Here is a 24,001-nt window from a genome sequence, read left to right on the forward strand (position 1 = left end):
CGTAATTCCTTCTTGTTGTGGGTATACATTATGACACAGAGCCTGATTCTCAATTATACTAAGGGTCCTTTACTCTGCTTTGGTAGTGTAAAGGGGCCTTAAATTGGGCACAAATGTATTTCCACTTTAAGAGTCCTTTCCAAGCAGAGCAAATGGAGGGATGCAAAGTGGGAGGCAACATCATCAGAGCAAATAGTCAAGGAGAAGAAGAAGATCTTGTAAGGAGGAAGCCCCAGAATGGAGGAGCTTGCTTTAGTCAAGGCACAGGGATGACTGAGAATTTTGGCAGTATGGACAGAAAAAAATGGGATTGTTTAAATATGTCACATAAAGGGTAAATCACCCATTTGGTTGTTATTAATTTCTAAATGCAAGAAAGTAAAAAGTGGATTGGTTTGTTTTGCTTTAAACCCTAGGGGCCAGATTCTCAGCTGGTGGAAACTGCCACACTTCCATTAGTAAATGGTGCTATGTTGATGGTCTCACTGTTTCTCAAACTGTGAGGCTAACCTACATAGGAAATGAGATGAATGTTTTTCATGCTAAATCATTTTCACTTCTGATTCAGCAGAGAGCAGTTAGAAAGATCTATGCAGTATTATGCTTGCTAGGGAATTTGTGCAGAAATGGCTGAACAAAGGAAAAAAAATTAACCTGCTGCCCCCTCTCCACATCCCTGAAAACTCTACCTAAAGGCAGTTCTCTTTTTTTCACCCCACACCTTACCGTGAGAATACAAATGTCTGGAGAGGCCTGGCTAGTTTTTTCCAGATCTTAGGGAGAAGAGTGTTACAACATTTGAGAAACCCTGCATTAAATTAATTCTGAGTGAGCTATAGACAGTGTCTCTGTTCTATTGACAGTGTCATGTAACTTCTAATTTGCCGCTGGTAACGAGTAATTAACAACATTGCACCTAACCCTAGATTACTCCCTGTTGTACTGAAAATGTTAGAACACTTAATATCAGATCAGTTGGGGGAAAAAAAAGTAACCGCATTGTACCGTTTTCTGGAACTGGACCCATCATGGAGTTAAAGCTACAGTATCTGCCTAAGAACACAAGACAAGATATAGTTTTTTTGACTATTCTGGGTTGAATGCTATTTTTTCCTAATTTTGTATTAGATAAATTAGAGCATTTTCAGAATGTATAGTGTACCAGAAACTGCTCCATGAATTGCTTTTTGTCTTTTGCAGAGTTAAATTAACCTGCAGTTTGTGTGGGTTAATATGAACCTGCTTCCACTGGGCTCAGGGGGCATGGTGCTGCTAATGAACAAGACCTACTAGTTTTCTTGAAGACAAATAACGTATTTCTTCCTCTCTGAGGAACCCCTATCTTCTTCCAGAGAAAGACTCTGCCTTCTAATTGTATTTTCAGGGGACATGGTGACTTCCTTATTGCTTCCTGGAAGTGGCTCCCTCTCATAAGTAGAGTGGGACATGAAGTGATTGCACTCCACTATCTCTTGTACCTTCTTTTTTTGGGGGGGGAGGAGGAGAGGGAGAATGAGAAGCAAAAAGGTAGCAGTGTCCCTTCCCCATCTCCATTCTCCAAAAGGTTTTCTTCGGGACCTGATTCCCCATCAATTGCTAGCCTGAGCTAAACTGACAATAGGGGGCAGATAGTATTCCTGTGCCAACTGCCCTCATCACACAACTCATAGCATATATGTGATGGCCTCACAGCTATGCCCTCCAGGCCGTATGTGATGGCTTGAGGAGCAGATTGCACACAGCATGGCATCAGCTCATTGCCCCAAGAGGCTGATGGATGGGGCACCTCCTTGTCACAGCAGGGCCCAGCAGTGGGTGACTCTGATGCCACTCTTCAGGGGAAGAGGATTTCCCTTCTCCCCATCCTGCTGTAGGTCCCAGTGCCTAGCGGGGGTGATGGGACAGAATACTGCATTTTTCCTGTCTGGGGTAACTGTACTAAATGACATTCTTCAGAAGAGTGAATGGTTTTCACTTCAGTTGTTTTCTATTCTACTTCAGTTGTTTATTGCCTCTGTAAGAACATTGAAAACAATAACTATTTCTGTATCAACAAAACAGATCTGCATGAAACCAAATTATTGCTCATCTGATTTATTTGTATTCCCCTTCTTTGAATATAAGTGATTGCTTCACGCAGATCATTAGAAATGCTACAACTTACTGTCACAGTTGAAATCAGAGGGCCTCAAACATGTAAGGTTTGTCTATATACAAGTTTAGTAGAGCTTCCGCAATATTGGTTTAGAAACAAATATCAGTAAAGTAGTAAAACTCCCTGATGTGGCTGCAATTATACCTATGTAAAGATGTTTAATACTAGAATAGCTTATTTCTCTACATTTAAGAGAATAAGTTACAACAGTGGAAGTGACTTTCTACCAGTATAACTCTACCAACGCTAAGAGTTGTACCAATTTAACTATATTGGTATAAACGTATCCCTAACTAAATAATTAAATGGATATAAATTGTGTTACATAGAGACCAGGCCCAAGAAAGAGAGCTTGAATACATAGCCAAAAAGGGCACTTTCTTCAGTTGTGTTAATTCAATCCATTAACTTCACCTGATTGAAAAGTCTCCAGCATGTCTATGTAGATTCAAGGTAATGTCTTAGAAGTGATGTTTGCAGGTCATGTCTTAGCTTGAGAGGAGCTGTAATAGTCCTAGCCCTGGTCCACACTACAGAGTTACCTTGATGCAAGGCAGCTTATGCCGACCTACCTCTGTAGGTTGCTCCCGCCGACGTAACTCGCCCGCTCTGCCAACTTAAGAACTCCACCTCCATGAGAGGCATAGCACTTAGGTCAATGTAATTAGGTTGATGCAGTGTCAGTGTAGACACTGCATTGCTTACATTGACAGCTGATGCCTTTCAGAAGCCACAGTGCCCCACATTGAAAGATAAATCAGTGCAAGCATTCCAGGTGAGGACACGCACTGCCGACACGAGGAACATAGTGTGGAAATGCAAATGCCATTTAATTACTAGAGTGGCTGTACATCAACGTAACTTAGGTTGACAAAATTTTGTGGTGTAGACATACTCCCCGTTTAATTATCTGCAAGGAATCCTGAAAGGCATATTTGTTTTCCCTAGTTGTGAATGAATGGGAAGGGTTCTGCTGAGGTCTTAAATGTTTCAAGCATTTTTTTCTGCTGCTGGATTATTGTTGGTTGCTGTGAATATATTGATTAATTGTTGAAGAGGTTGCAGGAATGACTTTTTGCATGGTCTACAAGCGCCTACAGCAAGGGATATGTGTGTTTTATAATGGATGTTAGTATACGTCTAAATAAATGAATGGTATTTTATTTATATGCATTTACGGCACATATATTTATATTCCTGGCTGTCTGTTGTAACAGCTCACTATTTTTACCTCTGTTATACACAAAAAGGAAATGGAAGACACACTATGTTTATGCTGCTCCTTTTTCTCGGCTGTTAAGAAAAAAAGCCTCACAATTTGTGAGTAAAATATGTTCCCTTTCCATTCTCCCAGCAGGCTGCAATCAATGTCATTGCTACCATTTCAGATGACTGAGTTCTTATCAGGACTGTCTGCTTTTTTGATTTTGTTAATTTACTATGATGTGGTGGAGGTGTGTTTTGTTATTTACCATTTACTTTACTATGTTTTTGTAACTTGTACATTTAATTTGGATTGCCTTTTAGTACTATTAGAACAATATGTATTCTGAAAAGTTATTCAAAAAATATAGAGAGAAGTTCCTGGGTCTGCCATAATGAAGGAATAGCAACAAGAATGACAACCTAGATACTGCATTCAGACAGCCCAGGCATACTCCTATCATCATGCTGAGTCCCTGTGAAATCAGTGGGGCTCCAATGAATTGCTGAATGAGGCCCTATTGTCAGGCCTTTCCATACTGGAATAGTATATGCCTAAAGTTTCCTATTTGTTTTGGGCAGTGCCTACATTTTTCAAGTCAAAAATTTTCAAGTCATAATTTGCAGATTAGATCTGTGTATTTTAATTCATGTCTAGTACATTCTATGTTATTTATTGATTTGTAGCTACTTTGCAACAAATTATGCTATAGTTCAGTGGCTCTCCAACTTTCCAGACTACTGTACCCCTTTCACGAGTCTGATTTGTCTCGTGAACCCCCAAATTTCACTTCACTTAAAAATTACTTGCTTACAAAATCAGACATAAAAATACAAAAGTGTTGCAGCCACACTATTACTGAAAAATCAATTGGAAGACAAATATTGTACTTAAATTTCAGTGTATAGTATATAGAGCAATATAAACATGTCGTCTGTATGAAATTTTAGTTTTTACTGACTTCGCTAGTGCTTTTTATGTAGCCAATTGTAAAACTAGGCAAATATCTAGATGAGTTGATGTACCCCCTGGAACTACTGCCATAATTCATGCATCACTGCTACATATTTTTCCACATCTGTGTCTTCAAATATTATTTACCTTTCTGAGTGTTTTGTCACTATTCAATGATGATCTATAATAAATGATGTAATTATTTACTATATAAATTATCTCTAAAAGAGATACTTTGTATACTACAAAAAAATGTTGAATCCAATGCTTAATGTGGATGCAATAAATACAAGGCATACACTATTAGAATATTTTGGCTAAGTAACCTAGTTGACTCTTTCTGGTTGTACAGTGAATGAACAATGAGTTGTTCCTGACTTTTCAAGAGCAGAAGACATTCTAAAAGAGCCTTTCTATAATTATTTAATATATATTTTATCTAATTATAATTTCTATAATTAGAGAACTATAGGAACCAGAATTTCCACATCACTGGAAATTCTGTGATTTTTAAATTTGTTCTCTTCCAAATGGGAACAGGATATCATATTTCAACATTTCCCATGAACTAAAATTTTCAAAACCATTGTTTTGGGGCAATCACAATGTTTTATTTTGACAACACTGAAATGTTTTGTTTCAATTTCAACTTTAAGTTATAATATAATATAAAATAATGTACTAAATCAACTTATAAAATGAAGTAATTTTAAAATGAAATATTTAAATGCTCCATTCAAAAAATGTTTAAATGGAGCATTTTGACAACAACACTTAGGGAACTGGGGTAAAAATCTGTCTGGGGATTGGTCCTGCTTTGAGCAGGGGGTTGGACTAGATGACCTCCTGCGGTCCCTTCCAACCCTCATATTCTATGATTCTATGAAAATAATTTAATTTTAGTCTAAATGAAAGTTTGTCAAAATCAACACATTCCCATGTAAAATTGCAATTTCAGTGAAATGGTATAGTCCAATGGAAAACCATTCTATTGGAAAACATCTCAGCAAGCTCTAGTACTGATGTTGATCCTTGCACATAGCTGAGAGGTAATTCACCGCACACTGATATTACCACCCAGTACTGACTTCAAGGCACATTTTAATGCCAAAATGAAATTAAGCACAGAGTGAAGTCCTGAATGCCACCAACTGCCCAGGATGTGGTGGGGCATTCAACACTAAGTAAGTTTTAACTTTCCTTTTTAGAATTTTCTTGTCCTCCTACAATTACTCAACTATGCCCTACTTTACTGCCACAGCCAGTATCACTAATGCAACTTTTCAAATTCCATGAGTCTCATTTCATTCTATACAAGCTGATATTTGCCATTTCAAAGAATGGGGTAATCATGGATATCTTCTGTGAACCAGGAAAAAACAAGGGATTTCACAGATGGACAAAAAAGAATGTACAAAATGTAAGTTTGAATTTCTGTGTTAACTACTACCATGACTTGCACAGTGATTTCATTCAGCACAGAAATCTATCTTGCCTCAACTTTCATTTTGCTCTTTCAGGTCACCTTTAAAGGGACTAATTTGCCAACTACACTCCAGACTGAGTAGTGCTCACTCATACAAGTAGTCCCATTGAACATAGCTACTGCTTAATGTCAAGGTGGCAGAATCAAACCTAAGTGAGCATTGTCCTGGAGAACATGGATAATGACCAATAGAGATGGGAGCTCAGAGGCACATTGGTAAATCCTCAAAGCTAAATCACATTTACAGGAGAAAACAAGTACATTTTCCTTCCTTCAGTTTACTTGAATGTTCGCAATATAATCATTAGAGGCTCCAATTCATAATGGTTAGTATCCACAGTTTATTTTTTCACACCATTAACTATGCCCAATGATCATCAGAAGACAGAAGCTAAATGAGCAAAGTCTTTCTTGCATTTTCCTTATTGGAGCTGTGATCCCACATAAAGTTCTTCTCTACAGTCAGTTAAGTTTACTCAGGTAAACAAAACAAACTGTGCCCCACATTTTGAGTTAAAGTACAAGTGCCATAGGCTGAATAAAGTTCAGTCTTTAGCATTTTAATTCATCTTTTAGATCTATTGCCTGCTGGGAAAATACATTCACCCAGAATTCCTATAATATACAATTAAATCCCATTTTCAGCCTCTTACATTCAAAATACTTATGCTTATGTTTTTCAGAAGTAACCTGCTGCAACCCAGCCTGTCATGTTGGCAGGGTCTGGAGCCCATGTGTACCAGGATTTTCTCTCCTCCGTTACTCACGTACAGTATTATTTTTCTCAACAGGTAAGTGACAGGTTCAACACATCACGTGGTGCCCATACTTCATAATGGTCATAAAGTGAGGAGTGACTTCCAGAGGTGATGAAATCTGCTGTGTTTAAGTTGCTAGTGAAAAATCCATGCTCATTTGTTACTTAACCACTTTGGCAAGAGTCCAGCAAACTGGCAATAACACAGTGATATCTAAAGAGATAGGTCTACTTGCTTTGTCCATACACAGGGTGTTATTAGGATTTCCATTCAAGAGACTCCAGCTAACTCTCCATTTGGAACTTATGCTTATAAGGTTAAGGGAAGAAATCATGAACCCAATTTAGGACTAAATCATCATTCTGGAAGAAAAATAATCAACTCTGAAAGAAACTAGTAGTCAGATATTGAGCTTTTGATCCTTTTTCCCCTCTTGGCTTTATCGCCCTTGATGGCAAACTAAAATGCCTGTATGTTTTAAGACAGCATGAAATTCTGGTCATCATATATTTCAAAACCTTGATTTTTTATTGTTTGGTATTTAACTCGCTAAAAGATATCGTTGACTAAATATCAGTCTAAAGAACTAAAACTTATTTAAAGTAACTGTGCATGATCAAAGATATGTTGCGTCTGTAATACACACTCTCTTTTGTAAGACCACATGGTAAATTTATTGTCCGGGTTACTTCATTCTTTAATTATTCCACTGAAGAACAATGTTGCAACTTCTGTGCAATGGCAACACTCTTATTCTCTTAAATGTCAGTATGCCATTAAGGCATTAGTTGTTCAGAGAGGACAGCACTGATGGTGTACTTTGTCCACCACTCGCGTTTTATTAGTAAATTGTATTCACTAATATTCTTGCAAATAAAACCTTCCTTATTATTTTGCTTGTATCTCTGACAATTCTTTTCCTCTTTCTGATTTTTGCAAGAATATTTACACAAAATAAAACCTCATAATATAAATATAAATAAATATTTATAAACTTTATGTGCAAGATTATTTGCATCCCATACCTGCTCTGATGGCAATTTGGAAAACTTTTTTAAATAGCACAATAGATTATCACAGATCATAAGTGAACAGAAGAGAATAATAAAAAAGAATCAGTAAAAATCACAACCTGTCTGTAGAAAAATCGGAGAAGAAAGGGCTAAATAAACTGTACTTGATTTAGCTCTAATTAATATACAGCAATAAAGTGGTTACAGATAGCTACATTCTGTACCACTATAATGGTTCTTTCAGCAAAGTAGACGAGCAGATGTAGTGTGTTTAGAAAGCAACAGAATAACAGAGACCATTAACTGGGCACTTAAGTCTAAGATAGCTGAAGGGCATCCCTGTTAATGGAATAAGGGATACGGCAGATCCCCCCTTATGCAAAGTCCTTTGAAAAAGCTAACTCTTCCCCTCAGCCTTACGTAAATAGCTGGCGACAGACAATGGCAACTTCCCTCCTGGAAGACCCAACTGCACCCTACTGTTAAGGCAAGAATTATTAAGAGCTATGCTTTCAAAGGGTTGGTTTTAACTATACGACTCCTATTAAACCTGAATGTGGGATTAATCATATAACCTCCACTAACTGAAAATGTACCTCTTAGCCTAACTGCAAATATGAGCATGCTTATGAGAGGGCATTAATGCATCACAAAAGCCACAGACACAACAAGAAAAGCTCATTTTTGTATTTCTTGACTTCTGTAGGTTGAAATCTCAGTAATCAGCTGGTATCATTAGTGCATTATATTTCTTTATTAAAAAGCTAGTGAAAATAAGGGGTTTGAGGGCCGAGATGTTTCTAGGGATTCTACAATATTAGCTATATACATTCCCATACAGAGAACCTGAAAAACACTCTCCTGATGTGCAGAACTCACATGCTTGTGCAGCAACAGCAACCCTCCATATATATGCATCCCTTCAGCTCTACAGTAATATATGTTTCATCACCTAAACTAATACAACATATACCTAAGTGCATCTTGGAGTGAATAAAATAGGTGAGTTGGAATTCGAATATTCTGTGTATTGCACTGAGATGATTATGGTTTGCAAGAAAATGATCAGATGCAGAATACCCCCATATTTGATATTATTTCTCTTTGTTTCACTCTGGGCATTCCATTCCTACTACTATTAGCTTTCCAATGTAATAATCTGTTATGTAAGTAAAACTTAAATAAAATATTGTTATCCTACGTCAAATAGGATGTTGGTTATTTCTCATAAGAGTTCAAAAGCTCTACACAATTATAGAAATGGGATCAAAATACTTAGTGGTCTTGGGCTGTGTTCGCTCCCTGTTTTTCCCCATTGCTTTGTAATTTTGTCTTCTATATCAAAGCTTTTGATACAGTATCTTCACACGCAAATAATTATTTTAAATAGCTTCCTTAATCAAAACACTGTGGAGAGCCCCCATTTCAAATACAGTGATTATTCTTTTTTACACTAATTTCACATTCAATTTTATGCTGTGCATATACAGATCATAAATGTTAAATTATGTAAAGTGATAATTTTCATTAACTGCTTGATGTCTGATTTACACATTATAATGAAAATACCTGTAAATGTCTGAAACAGTCAAAAGTCTGTTTCTCCACTATATGGCACATCATCTCTTTCACTTAATTTTATAAATAGCACTGAAATATTTTTACTGCCTTCTCTTAGACATTGCAAAAAAAAATCTTTCCGTTTCTATGGAAACAAACATAATCCACTATAAAAGCATGAGAACCAGGTTGCTCCTGTGTTAGCTGTGTGCCCAGAATCTATCTATTTTGTAAATGGCATATGGCCTGGGTTTTCTTGCATGCACACTAATGATATGAAAAGCAGTTCTCTCCTAGCAGTAGTGTCTTATACCAGAAAGAGGTGTAGGGTGGGGGAAATGTATCTGACAGGGAACATAATTTCAACTCTCATGCCAAGTTTTGCAGAATCTTGGGCATGTAAAAATCATAATATTTGCTTCTGCTTGAAAGAGCTCATTCAACCCACGTTGATGTGATATGACCTGGCGCCATCATTCTCACAGAAACAGCATATGCTTCGATGATGATACTCTGCAAATGTGCTGTTGATCTGCTTATCAGTCGAACAGTGTCTTCACCTTTCAATTAGCTTGGAATTTTAAAATCAAGTTCTTTCACAAAGACAAAAATCCTTGTATTGATCCTATTTGCCAATCTATGGTAATCTTTAGTTTGTTACCATTAAGGCAAGAAAGTAAAGTACGACTAATCTTTTGTATTTAATTCCATTCTCATGGCATTTGTATGAAATAAAAACATCACTGCATTACTACGCACCTGGGTGCTTTAAAGGAATGCAAGAATCAGATAATTGTTGCTAACTTTGGTCTAAAAGAAAACACTAAAAGGTTTCCTAAAGATACATTACATAATATGAATGACTTAGTCATAGAACCTATTTTAACCACTTTTACTTTCAGTTATAAGTGTAGAATTTATGATTGTCTCCTTTAAATAACTTCTTAATTAGCTTAACTGTAAAAATGAAACCCCCCATCCAAACTTTTCATAACTTAAGGTGTTACACAACCAATTCTGCTTGATACGAAATTACATCAAGAGAAATAGGCGCCAATTCCATGGCTGCTCCAGGGCTGGAGCATCCACGGGGAAAAATTAGTGGGTGCTCTGCACTCACCAGCAGCCAAGCTCCCCTCACCTTCCCTCCCCATCTCCTCCTCCTCCTCCCCTGCACGTGCCACATCCCCGCTTCTCCACCTATCTCCCAGCACTTCCTGCCCAGCCGCCGCCAAACAGCTGTTTGGCAGCATTAGCATGCTCCAGGAGGCGGCGGAGGAGCAGGCACATGGCGTACTCAGGGGGAGAAGGTGGGGTCGGGGCAGGGATTTGGGGAGGAGTTGGAATATTGGCAGGAAGGAGGTAGAGTGGGGCAGGGACTTTGGAGAAGGGGTTGGAATGGGTGTGGGGTAGGGGTGGGGTCTCATGGAAAGGGTGGAGTGGGGGCAGGGCTGGTGGCAGAGCAGGGATCGAGCACCCACAGGAAAGAGGGGAAGTCGGTGCCTATGTCAAGAGACTCACAGTGAATACCAACAGAATCTGTTGTTTATAATTAGGCCTTCTGTTTTGAGGGGGGGGTAGTATTAATTTCATTTAGAGGGAGTATTTTTAGAAATTTTTTAGTTTTATGTAGATTTCCAAAAATCAGGGTGTTTGGGGGCTCTCTTTGTATATACCCTAATGAGTAATGTATACATTACTCGTTATAGCAGTGGTCACCAACCAGTCAATCATGATCGACTGGTCGATCCTAGAGAACCTCCCAGCTGATCACGATCTCTGGAGGTGCAGCAGGGCTGATGCTAAGGCAGGCTTGCTCCCTGCCTGCCCCGGCTCCACGCTGCTCTCGGAAGCTGTCAGCACACCCGTGTGGGAGAACGGAGGGGCAGGAGTCTCCCTCTGTATGTTGCTCCTGTCTGCAAGAACCAGCCTCGCGCAGATCCCGTTGGCTGGGAACAGGGTGCTCTGGCCAGTGGGAGCAGCTGGGATGGTGCTTGCAGAGAGGGACAGCGCATGGAGCCACGTGCCCCTCACCCCTCCCAGAGGTCGCAGGGGCACGTTGGCCCGGAGCAGGCAGGCAACCTCACTGCGCTGCCAACCGGGAGCTGCCTGAAGTAAGTGCCACCCAGCAGGAGGCTGCACTCCAACCCCCATCCCGCTCCCAGAGCCAGAACCCATACCTCCTCCTGCACCCCTGCCCCAGCCCCCTCCCAGAACCAGTGTCCCATAATCCTCCTGTACCCAGAACCTCCTCCTGAACCCCACCCCTGCCCCAGCCCTGACTCCCCACCTCAGAGCCAGCTCCTCATACCCCTTCTGCACCCAGAACCCCTTCCTGCACCCCGACCCCTCCCTCAGAGCCAGTGCCCCATACCTCCCCCTGCACTCCAACCCCTTCCCCAACCCTGAGTCTCTGCCCAGAGCCAGCACCCCATCCCCCTCCTGCATCCCAACCCCCTGCCCCAGCCCTGACCTCCCTCTCAGAGCCAGTACCTCATGCCCCCTCCTGCAGCCCAAGCTCCTGTCCCATCCCTGAGCCACCTCTCAGAGCCAGCACTCCGCACCCCAACATTCTGCGCCAGCCAGGAGCCCCTTCGTGCACCCAAACCCCCTCCCAGAGCCTGCATCTCCTCCAGCACCCCAACACTCTGCCCCAACCCGGAGCCCCATCCTGAACCCAAACTCCCCTCCAGAGCTTGCACTCCTCACCCCCACCACCTGCCCCAGGCTCAGCCTGGAGCACCCTCCCACACTGTAAACCCCTCGGCCCCAACCCAGAATCCCCTCCCAAACCCCAAACCCCTACCCCAGTCAGTGAAAGTGAATGAGGGTGTGGGAGAGCGAGCGATGGGGGGGATGGAGTGAGCAGGGTGGGGCTTTCAGGAAGGAGTGGGGCCTCGGGGAAGGGGCAGGGTAGATCTTGGGTTGCCCTTAAATTCAAAAAGTGATCTTGGGCATAAAAAGGTTGGAGACCACTGCATTATAGAAATATAAACTGTACTGAATTATGTCTTTACAGTGTTCCTTAGTGCACACCAGCAGGGTCTACCCAGACCAATAAATGCACAACACATTAGTGCACTTCAGAAATCTCACCCCTGTAGCCCACACTGCTGTTCAGTGTAGATAAACACTTAGACAGAGGTAACCATTTCCGGTGTTTATTGGTTAATCACTAATCATCATCTATCTTTTTTCCCCTTGTACAGGCCTGTTTTACCAGTGTTTATCTTTGAAAATTGAAATCAGAAGCCCTATTTATAATTCCAGCAGGATTAGATGACTTTTTCCAAATCAGAGCCAAGAGCACTGAAATGCACATGAACCTTGACGATACAGCGACTAAACAAATCCAGTAGGTAGGCACCCAGTTGTAGATATTTACACTCAGTGTGTTGGACTCTAATTCCAAATAACTTTACTAATTACATCACACCATGGTATAGCTGAGAGACCTGCAGGCAAAGGGACAGCCAGGGCTTAGAAAAGCGGCAAGAGGAAATACGGTTGCAAGAGGAAAGAAATGTCTTATGTGAGTTGGGAGTTTGGACACTAACCACAGACTGACTCCAGAGGTGTGAAGCAAGTGATAACTCAGGCTAACTGGTGAAGCTACCAGATTTCTTGATATAAGAACGCTGGGAGCAGAAACAGATAAGGAGGATATGAGCATTTAAACAAGGTTTTTTGACTGCTTATGAGGAAGGAAGCTGGGCCTTTGCTTTGGGGAAGGAATTTAGTCACCCAGCAATCTTTTTGGAAGTGTGTAGTTAATGGAAAATATTTGGAGGTTCAATTAAGCTTCACGCACGAATCTGAAGTGCTGAATGTTTGTCTGAACCTAGCCTGTAAACATTTAAATGTTTGCTCATTAAGAATTTGGAATCTATTGTCAGCAAATGAATGACATCTGTCACTGATGAGGAGCAGCCAATGTTCATGCAAATGAGCTGGTATCTTTTCCATGTACATTATATCTTTTGGAAAGCCCATAAACCCGGGTAAAAGGAAGGCTGTAGGGGGATAAAGGAGTGTGCAAAAATGTGGATACTAAAGATTTATAATTATACAAATTAAGATCATTACATAAACAAAATGATGTAGGAGGGCAGAGAAGTCCTCTTCCTTGCTCCTCTGCCTCAGTGCTATGGCACAGGCGCACACACACTCTAAAGGTTGTTTTTGCCTGAAGGGATATTAGGATATTAAAAGGTGCAGCAGAGAAAATGGAAGCCAGCAATAAAGTTTTAGAACTAGCTACTAAAGCTGCATTTCACCAAAACTGTGAAATAATGGACCAGATTCCCTTATTCTTTGCCCCGCTCTCGCGCTCTTTTTCCCCAGAGGTAACTGCTGATAAAATGAGAAGCGCGTGAAAAAGCAGCAAAAATAATGAAAAGACGTCAAATGTTGAAAAATCAGAGAAATATGTATGAATTGTCACTGTAAATTCTCTCAGGAAATGAGTTTCCCAGCAAATAATTTGGCCAGCTCTACCTAATCCTTACAGGCATAAGTACGCATGGTTGTTAGGTTAGCTAGCATTGAGCATACCACGTTCCAATAATTATTTTTCCCAATGAAAATCTGGCTGAATTTGAAGTTCCTCATCTGATTCTTGTTAAATCTGCGATGCTCTGGAGTTCTCTGGTTCTTACAGCATTATTATAGGCTCTAAGAACTCACTTTACCCTTTGAGGAGTGTACTGCTCAGAAGCAATTTCCTACCTTAGGAAATATACTGTAGAGGTTGCCATGGTAATTAATTTTCAAAACTGAAACTTGTTCCCCTTCTTTGAGAAAGAAATGCCTTTTCATAGCTCTGTAACTAGAGATTAGGTCTTCATGAATCAAGTGTAATAATGTAAATCTGTTGCCATTAAAGAGAAGTGGGATTGATTCTTACTTATACTAAGGGCCGTCTTCACCAGCAGGGCAAGACCTTAGCAAAAATGTGTATCAAGGCCTGAATATCTCCAAAATAAGAGACATTCAGAAAAATATAGAGGCAAATGGAGAATAAATGTTTATAGTAGATAAGTGGAGAAAAAAATTGGAAAAAAAAATCACTCCTCTCTCCCAGTCAAGTCAAGCTATAGCAAATGGGTCAGGCAGCACCATCAAAAATAGGGATAGAAAGTAGGAAGGAAATGATGGTGTTTGGAGCATTGCAGCAGTATGATCACGCAGCAGTACTGCTGGTAGCATTTTACACAGCACAACTGAAGCAGTGAGATGAAGGAGAGAGAGGTAGCATCCTTAAGAAAGGAAAGCTAAAGCCAAAGAACATCAAAGAGTGGCTTTAAGCCTTTTTCAAGTTTCCTTTTGTGCCTCAGGATGTAATTTCATTTGAACCCATCTCACTGTATTGGCTTTCCCCATCTACATCTTTTTGTACAATGTTAGAGGTTTTCTAAAACCCTAAACCTTGAATTTCCACATCCCTCTTTCTTCTTCATGGGGCAGATGAATGGAAAGCTCCACTCCCATATAACAGAGAGGTAGCCGTGTTAGTCTGGATCTGTAAAAGCAGCAAAGAGTCCTGTGGCACCTTATAGAGTAACAGACATATGGAGCATGAGCTTTCATGGGTGAATACCGACGAAGTGGGTATTCACCCACGAAAGCTCATGCTCCAATACGTCAGTTAGTCTATAAGGAGCCACAGGACTCTTTGCTGCACTCACATATAAGAGGAACAGAGCTTCACCCCTTAAGACATGTACAATGATTAGCATGAGGTTATGTTCTTTTTATTGTACATGCTAGCACTGTAGAAATAACAGTAGTTTTTGTGGGCGTTAAATACCGCAGCCATTTATTACTTTCCTGTTCATATAAAGATCACTGAACTCCAAGACATTTGCATTATTCATCACATATTTAATATTTTAGTTCTCCTGACAGAAGTGGTTGTAGATATGTAACTGAATATTTGATGTAGATCCAGTTGATTTTAATACCACCCATCAAACTGTTTTTAGATACTTGCTTCACCTTAAAGCTTCAGGGCCAGATATAAATGCATGGTTTTTAAATGCAAGAAAAAAATACATTGAAACATCATGGAATGAAATGTCAATATTTCTTCAAGGTGATTTTTTTATGTTCATGGTTGCCTGGGAAAAGGTTGTGATATTCAAGGTTTTTTTATTTTATCTGGTGACATTAGTCCTGAAATATACTAAACTATCTAATGGCAAGTACTTGAATAATTTAAAGATAAACTTAATGCTGAAAGTATTATATTAATATAAACAGTAATAGCAATCAACAGAAGCATGAAAATTAGGTTATATGTAGTTCCTACTATAACTGTGTTTTCTCACTTTTTTAAATTAAGTTTTCATAAATCCATATGCAGTGTATTTATACTAAGCACTTTGAGGCAAATCATGTTCCCTGCACAAAACCTGAATGAACTGCAAGAATCAGATGAGAGTGAGGTAAAAAATAGAGCTGAGCAGAGGATGATTTTCCTATCCCACAAGAGTTTTTGAGATTTTATATTTTTTCCCTGTCTTGAATCAGGACAAAAAAGTCAAAATCTCAAAAAGTTTTGTGAATTGATAATCCAAAATAAATTTCAGATCGAGTCAAAGTGTTCCATTTAATAATTTCAAAATGTTTCATTTCAATTTTTAAAGCTTTTTGAAAAATATAAACTCACTAAAATTTTAAAATGAAGTCTTTTAAAAAAAATCTCTAAATGGGCTATTATCAACAATTTTGAAACTTGTTAAAATTATTCAAATTGAGAGAGTCATCAAAACCTTCCCTTTCCTGCAAAGAGTTTAAGTTTTGATTAATCAACATTTTCCAATGAAAAACATTCTATCAGAAAATTCCCAGGCAGCTCTAGTGAAAAGAATTCTCTGCTCTGCTCCCAGCCCAGAGTGCAGCAGCTCTAGTCTGTAGCTATTACTTCAGTAGCCCCTGCAGTTGTTGCGCTGCACTGCTCTTAGGTGGGAGGAAGAGGAGCAGCAGCATCGAAGATTCCCGAGCAATTTATTAATTCCCTCCTGTCAAAAAATATTTTTTGTACCAATGCACAAAGGAGTCCCCACAAACAGGCCCAGCTCCAGGTTTTCTGCCACCTCAAGTGGTGAAAAAAGCAACAACAACAAAAAACAGATCGGCGGCACTTACTTACTAGTTAAGACTTTAGAGAGATAAGGTGGGTGAGGTAATATCTTTGATTAGACCAACTTCTCTTGGTGAGAGAGACAAGCTTTCAGATTTAAACAGAGCTCTTCTTCAGGTCTGTAAGCTCAAAAGCTTGTCTCTTTCATCAATAGAAGGTAATCCAATCAAAGGTATTACCTCACCCACCTTGTGTCTCTAATATCCTGGGACCACATGGCTACAACAACACTGTACAGTTAAGACTTTATAAGGAAAGAAAAAATAGCCAATTCTACTGTGCAACTGAGCCTCAGGCAAAAGGGAAGCAGCATGGGCAGCGGGTGAACTGGCTGTTGGGGGAGGCTAATCCCCAGCCCCTCCCCTTCTGCCTGAGATCCCATCCTCCTCTCCTTTTGCACCCTGCCGCATCCAGAGCGCACTCACCCTGTCCACGGGCCCCAGCGCACCCGACCCCAGCGCGCCAGATGGGCGGCGCCACAGCAGCAACCCTGACCCCAGCCCTGGAGTGCACATCCCCTGCCACCCCAACCCCAGCCCTGGAGTGTGGGGAAGGCACCAGCCAGCCCCAGCCTCCCCGCATTCCAGGCGGCAGGCCATCCGGCCCCACTTCCAGCCTGAGCCATGATGGGAACTCACTTCTGCAGAAAGAGCATGGGCAGGACCATGCCAGGCCATTTCTAGAGGCACAGCCTCCCCTGGCCCATGATACCCGCCACCCATGGGAAGCAGTCCTTCTCAGAGTTTTGGGTGGAAAATCCCAGTCTAGGAAAGACCAGTTCTAGCAGTCTCTTTAGAGCAGTGGTTATCAAACATCATTGCACTGCGACCCCCCTTTTGACCACAAAAATTACTACATGACCCCAGGATGTGGGACCAAAGCCTGAGTCTGTCCCAGCTCCACCGCCGCAGGTGGGGGAGCCAAAGCCAAAGATAAATGGGAAACAGTATAGATCCATGTGATATGCTTACTAGAGCTGGCTGGAAATTTTTGGGAAAAAGATGTAAGATAATGAACTTCTTGTTATATGTCAAAACAAAACAGTTCTACCTTTTTTGACCCAGGATACTACGTGTCTAAGGGCTTGTCTACATCACAAAGTTGCAGCGCTGGTGAGGGGGTTACAGCGCTGCAACTTAGGAGGTGTACACATCTGCAGGGCATCACCAGCGCTGCAACTCCCTGTTTGCAGCGCTGGCCGTACTCCCGTTTTGTCTCGGGTGTAGAGGATCCAGCGCTGGTAATCAAGTGTCGACACTTACCAGCGCTTTTCTTGACCTCCGTGGAATAAGCAGGTATCCCAGCATACCTGAGGAAGCCTCTCTGGTAATCAAACAGGTATTCTTCCCCGCGGTTTGCTCCGGTGTTCTCCGAATCCCCCCCCCAAGTGGGTCTCCTTCCCAGCGGTTTGCAGGGGGGTTCGGGGAACACGAGAGCAAACCGCGGGGAAGGAGACCTGCTTGCTTGGGGATTCGGGGAACACTGGAGCAAAACCGGGGAAGGAGACCTGCTTTCCCGCGGTTTGCTCTCGCGTTCCCCGAACCCCCCTTGAAGCCGCCCAACAGCGCTGCAGTGTGGCCACATCTAACACCACTTGCAGCGCTGGTTGCTGTAAGTGTGGCCACTCTGCAGCGCTGGCCCTATACAGCTGTACTAATACAGCTGTAACAACCAGCGCTACAAAATTGTAGATGTAGACATACCCTAAGTTATCAAAACAAAAAGTATCAGTGTTTCTGAAATTGAATGTTTTCAGAATGTTAATTCAGTGAAAAATTTGGACTTTTCAGGTTGATTTGGGACAAAAACAATTCTATTTTTTTTATGGAATGGAAATTTCTTTTTCCTGCCAGCTCTAATGCCTGCTGCTGCATTATCAAATACACAAAATCTCTAATCTCACCTAAATTTTTGTACTGTCACCCATCATCGAACAGTTCAAGAGCCATGGTGATGATTCTTCATAAAGGCTTTGGTCCTTTTAATGGCATAGCTAGTAAGAACTGCCTATTCGCACACTAAATATTCCTTCATCTTAATAATAATATACTGTACCATAACAAAAGTAAGTACCCATCACAACATATTTTCCCCCTGATTTTAATGGGATTTACAACCAGGCTAAAACCCTTGTACACAGGTAAGAAACAAATACAGGGGTGAATTTCTGATAAATTTGTTTTATTTCAAATGTCACCCAACCTCAGAGTTGGGAGGAGGGAGAAAGAAATTAAATTACCACGCACACAAAAACAATCCAGTCTCAATCAAAATGAAATCCAAATTTTCGTTAGTTAACGAACTCACTTCCAACTGAGAGCTGGTTCCTCATGTTTAATTCCAGAAGGGTCTTTTGGCAGCATTAATAAAGCCTCATGTGGTTTAGAATGGGGCCTGTAACTGCTCCCGTGTTACATCATCCGCAATACGACACTTTAATGCATCATGCAGCCCCACAGCTACATTTTAATTTTCCATGAACATACATATTTATACCTTCACATTGACCTGATTCACGTTAACAGTATAATAATGTAGATTTGTGGTTTTGCCCAAGAAAAAAAATGGAAATCCTGAACAAACAGCATTGGTTTAAATGGTCACAAACATATAATGTCTTTTCATCAAAGCTTCCAATAGCTGAATCACAACTAATGATACTCCATGCAAGGTGCCTGATCCAGCTCCTACTGAAGGCAATGGAAGGACTCTCATCTAACTTTCAGAACAGTGGGATCAGGACCTAGAAGCACTGTGTTAAACGGTGAAGGCTCCAATGTCATTTTCGGGCCCAATTACACATTCTTGGGGTAAAAATAAGGAAAATAACACAAGCTTCATATGTTTCAGTGGTGCTGCAGTACAACAGACTTAGTGTAGTGCATACAGTTCCTCCAATCACCTACTATCTGCTCTTAATCCAACTCCAATCTCACCTCTGCTGGTGCAAATGACTTTTCTGCAGCAACCTCTATTTGGAATAGTTCCTGCCCACACACTTTCTCCTTAAAAATTTCTCCTCATCCATTCTTCATCTCTTTTCAAATCTCTTAAAATACCTATTTTCATCTTTGTTGCCTCTATCATGATCTTTTAACTAAATGGCTTTAATGTATTCACAATAGCATCCAATGTCTTTGTAATACTGTTTTCTGTAATTTGTTCCATACACTGTCTCAGCTATATTATTTAATTCTTTAAGGCTGAGAGGAGGGTGCAGTGTGGGGGCTACAGTTTTTCCACAAGACACTACACACATATGAAATTGGACTGGATTGTCCTAGAAGTGCAACTATTCTTGTAAAATGGACAGTGAAATCTTTCATGGTTTTACTCCGTTGTGTGAATCTTGGGTAAAGATATAAAGAGAGCACCCAAGTGCCAAAAACCTGAATGTTTCATAATAAAAGCATTTCCTCCAAACCAAAACAAAGAACCATCACACAACCACACCACTAGAATGACAAATTTCAAAATTCAGGATGCAGAAGAACTATACCCAGCATAAGAACATAAGAACAGCCGTATTGGGTCAGGCCAAAGGTCCATCTAGCCCTGTATCCTGTCTACCAACAGTGGCCAATGCCAGGTGCCCCAGACAGAGTGAACCTAACAGGCAATGATCAAGTGATCTCTCTCCCGCCATCCAGCTCCATCCTCTGACAAACAGAGGCTAGGGACACCATTCCTTACCCATCCTGGCTAACAGCCATTAATGGACTTAACCACCATGAATTTATCCAGTTCCCTTTTAAACCCTGTTATAGTCCTAGCCTTCACAACCTCCTCAGGTAAGGAGTTCCACAAGTTGACTGTGCATTGTGTGAAGAAGAACTTCCTTTTATTTGTAGTTATACCATTTATTAATATTCTAGAAATGTCTACCACACCAGAGATATTTGGGCATAATGTTCAGTACAGAGAACCAAGATTTGTGGTAGTATAACAGCTGGAAGAAGTACTTCTGGAATTTATGTAACAAATGTAGGGTAAAATTCTGTTCTCTGATCTGCATGGCAGACCCTGATTCTGATATTCTGCTCTTCTCATGAGCAGGAAATTCTTATGTGGTAAGTGTCTGAAAAACATTTAAGTCTAGCTCTGCCATAGAAACTGGAGAAGATCTGAGAATAGAATTTTTCTTCACAGTGTGCTGCAGTGGATACAGTAGATAAAGGTATTATGAGCATCCGAAGATCTTGTCTGCAATTGCTGATAAAGGCTATAGATAAAGGAATCCTTGTGAGTTTAACACTTGCTTATGGACCCCAACTGCTGGACACCTATATGAGCCCAGTTGTGCTAGTTACCAATCAAAGTTTCTTATTAGCTGTGAGGTGTATATGATAATTCAAAAAATGTTTTACGAACAAGGGCTACAAACTATTTACATAAGCTTATTGCTTTGGGTCAATAGCTAGCGGTCTCCTTACATCTTCCATGCTATATTTCACATTGGGCAATCATTGTTTCACATTAATAATTATAATAGACCTGCTTTCTGGAATTAATTGCCTGATGAGATTAGAAGTGGAATTCTTATTTAAAATGTGAACTTTCACTTTCATGATGCATTATGATGAGGGTTCTCAAGGTGCACTCACTGTAACAGTATTTAAAATTAACCCATTATTCTGAGTTAATAATACTTTGACATAAATTAAAACCCAGTGGAAAAAAAGCCTTTATATTTAAACAGATTTCTAGCTGTATAATTTCCTGATGTTCATGGACATTTTATATGCAAAAAAAGCTGGCATGCTTAATTTCAGCATTCTGATTATCACTCGTTACCTACGGCTATTACAGATGTGAAAATTCTACTGTAGCTCATACACAATGCAATTTGTGTTCAAGTGATCAAACATCATCTTCTTTACAAAACTGATTAAATACAACTAAGACACCAACAAGGTTTTTCTCTCTGGTGTCTAGACTGAGTTGACCTGTGCCCTGTTAATCCCATTATGGTGGGTTTCAATTTGTTCTTTTTTTCCCCATTTTCCCTATATTTTTTTCCTTCCTACAGTGTAAACTAATGCATTGGTGAGCTGACCAGATACTTCGTACTCTGTACAAGTTAATCAAATTTCTTGCCTCAAGACAGTTGAGCAATGATGTTGTGAGAAAAGGTTGCAGCTTTACTGAAAGGCAATAATTCACATGAGCAACAACAAATATGTTAGCCACAACATTAACCACCATATTCAGGCTTATATTGGCTTCTCCTAGGATTATATACAGACCCTTTCATTCTGGATGAGTTCTGTTCTTATGACTAATTTTAAACAGCATCCCTACTGAAGGTAAATCCTGACCTGCTGAAGCCACACCTCAAAACTCTATTGGCTATGGAAATAGACTTCACTAGATACTTCTGACTTCAGCAGATGAGATGGACAGTCTTCCCTGAACTGTAGAAATGGTCACCACTTTGAGTTCCCCAATGGCATTAAAATATGAATATCTTTTGGGTTCTTCCAGTAAATGTTTCCAGAAACAATTTTTCATATAGTATTATTAGCTACTGTTGGAGACAAGATACTGGACTAGAGAGACCACTGGTCTGATCCAACATGACAATTTCTATGTTCCCATTCTTTATATAACCAAATATTTTGTTTGCTTCTTTGACCACTGCTGCATATTGAACAGAAGATTTCCTTCAATTGTCCACAGTGACACCCATATGTTTTTTTCCTGTGTAATTATAGTTAGTTCAGAACCTAGCTAGGTGTGAAAAATTCAAATTATTTCTCCCAAGATGCATTACCTTGGATTTATCTACACTAAATTTCATCTGTCATCTTGCTGCCCATTCACACTGTTCTGTTAGATCCAGCAGACTCTCATATGATCTTTTCTAGTTTTGATTTACTTAAATAATTGCATTATCTATAAATTTTGCTGCTACAGTGTTCTCCCTATATTGAGCTCTTCATCTTCTTCCTCCCAAATGAATCACTACACTTTCTTCCATGCCATGCCCTGTGGCTGAAACAGTCACCAAGTCCAGCACAACTAAATAGCCCAAATCTCTCCAAGGAAATTCTATCTTTTGGTTACCTTTCGCTGCTAACTATGTTCTCCCATTCTCCTTCCTGGAAAAACAATCCCGGAACCACAAGACAAGAGCCAAAACTCAATAATATACATTTTTATGGATTCCATTTTACATCAACTCTCCCTCACGTTTGTCTGTGCCTTGTCTAATTTAGATTGTAAATTCCTTGGAGCAAGGGTTGTGCCTTCTTGTAGCTGTCAGTGAAGTGTTATAGATGTTTATGGCATTAGAGAAAGAATCATTTCAACGTCTTATAACCATCTGAAATGCTTCATCTTCACTGAACTTTAAAGTTCATCATCAGTGAACTTTAAATTAGATGTTATAAAATAGCAGTTCCAGTATCAGACCTTTTCTTCGTTGTAATATGCCAAGGAGCTCCAGCCATCTCTAGCAAGGAACAGTGACAAGTAAATCAAGATTAGGCGCCCTTGGTTTTTTTAAGATGACTTTAGGCAGGTGACCCCTCTAGTCAGACATTGTATAGTCACAATACTGAGGTAATTTCACCCTGATATGATAATGAACCCTGTAACATGCCTAATAGCAAAGATCACAGACTATATGAAAGAGAGACTTGAAACAGGGAGAGTTCTACAGAAACCAGAGAGATGGGATTATCGGAGGCTAGAACTGTGCACAGAATGCATCTGTAACAGGCTGAGGGCTGAAAGGGAAACTATTCCCTCTACAAAATGTAAGTCTCTGTGACTGTGCTGGAAACAAACCTAAGATGAACCTATCTAGATGGGCTTTGCCAAGTGTCTAGATTACCTTATCCAGACTGTTTCTTTTGTTTTTATCTGTTCTCTCTCTTTTCTAAATAAAACTTATTTTAAAATTAGAGCACTTCATTTTAGATTCATTTAGAAATTTCACACAGACTGTCCAGGAGAAAGAAAAATGTTCAGTCTCTTAGGAGAGGCAGTGAAAGGAAGATGTTTGGAGCCTAGCCCCATCTCTGCACTCTGTCCAAAGACCATAGATTAAAAAGTCCTCTCCCATAAAGTATGTCACAGCACTTTTATGGTCCGACAGGAATTCAAGAGACACCTGTGGACAGTAGTCAAGAACAGAGTTTAAGGAAACACAGGTAATAATATCAGAGGGGTAGCTCTAGCTTGCCTGCATATATATACCTGCTCCTGGAAATTTCCACTACATGCATCTGACGAAGTGGGTATTCACCCACGAAAGCTCATGCTCCAAAACGTCTGTTAGTCTATAAGGTGCCACAGGATTCTTTGCTGCTTTTACAGGCAATAATGACCTTGATTACAGGCCATCTAGACAAACACCATCCACATCCAGTCCACCAAACTTATAGTTCAGTGGAACCCATTCCGAAGTGTCACCCTGCAGGTTTTTATTAAGCTACTGGTTTTCTCTAAATGTAAACATTTCTTTTCTGTTTTTCTCATGGTCAACAAATCACCCACTATAGAAGATTAAAGAAATCAGCTGTCATCTGTGGCCAGACAAGAGAATGTGCTGGTGACTCTAGGTGCCACAAGTACTCCTCGTTCTTTTTGCTGATACAGACTAACATGGCTATGACTCTGAAATCTGAAAGTCTCTTTTCATTGAGGGGGAAGGCAAGGAAGAGAGATTATTGAATTTGCATTTTTGGTGTGGGTAGTAAATAACTGAAATATACTAACCA

The sequence above is a fragment of the Gopherus evgoodei genome, chromosome 1 (assembly GCF_007399415.2).
Source record: "Gopherus evgoodei ecotype Sinaloan lineage chromosome 1, rGopEvg1_v1.p, whole genome shotgun sequence".
Lineage (NCBI taxonomy): Eukaryota > Metazoa > Chordata > Testudines > Testudinidae > Gopherus > Gopherus evgoodei.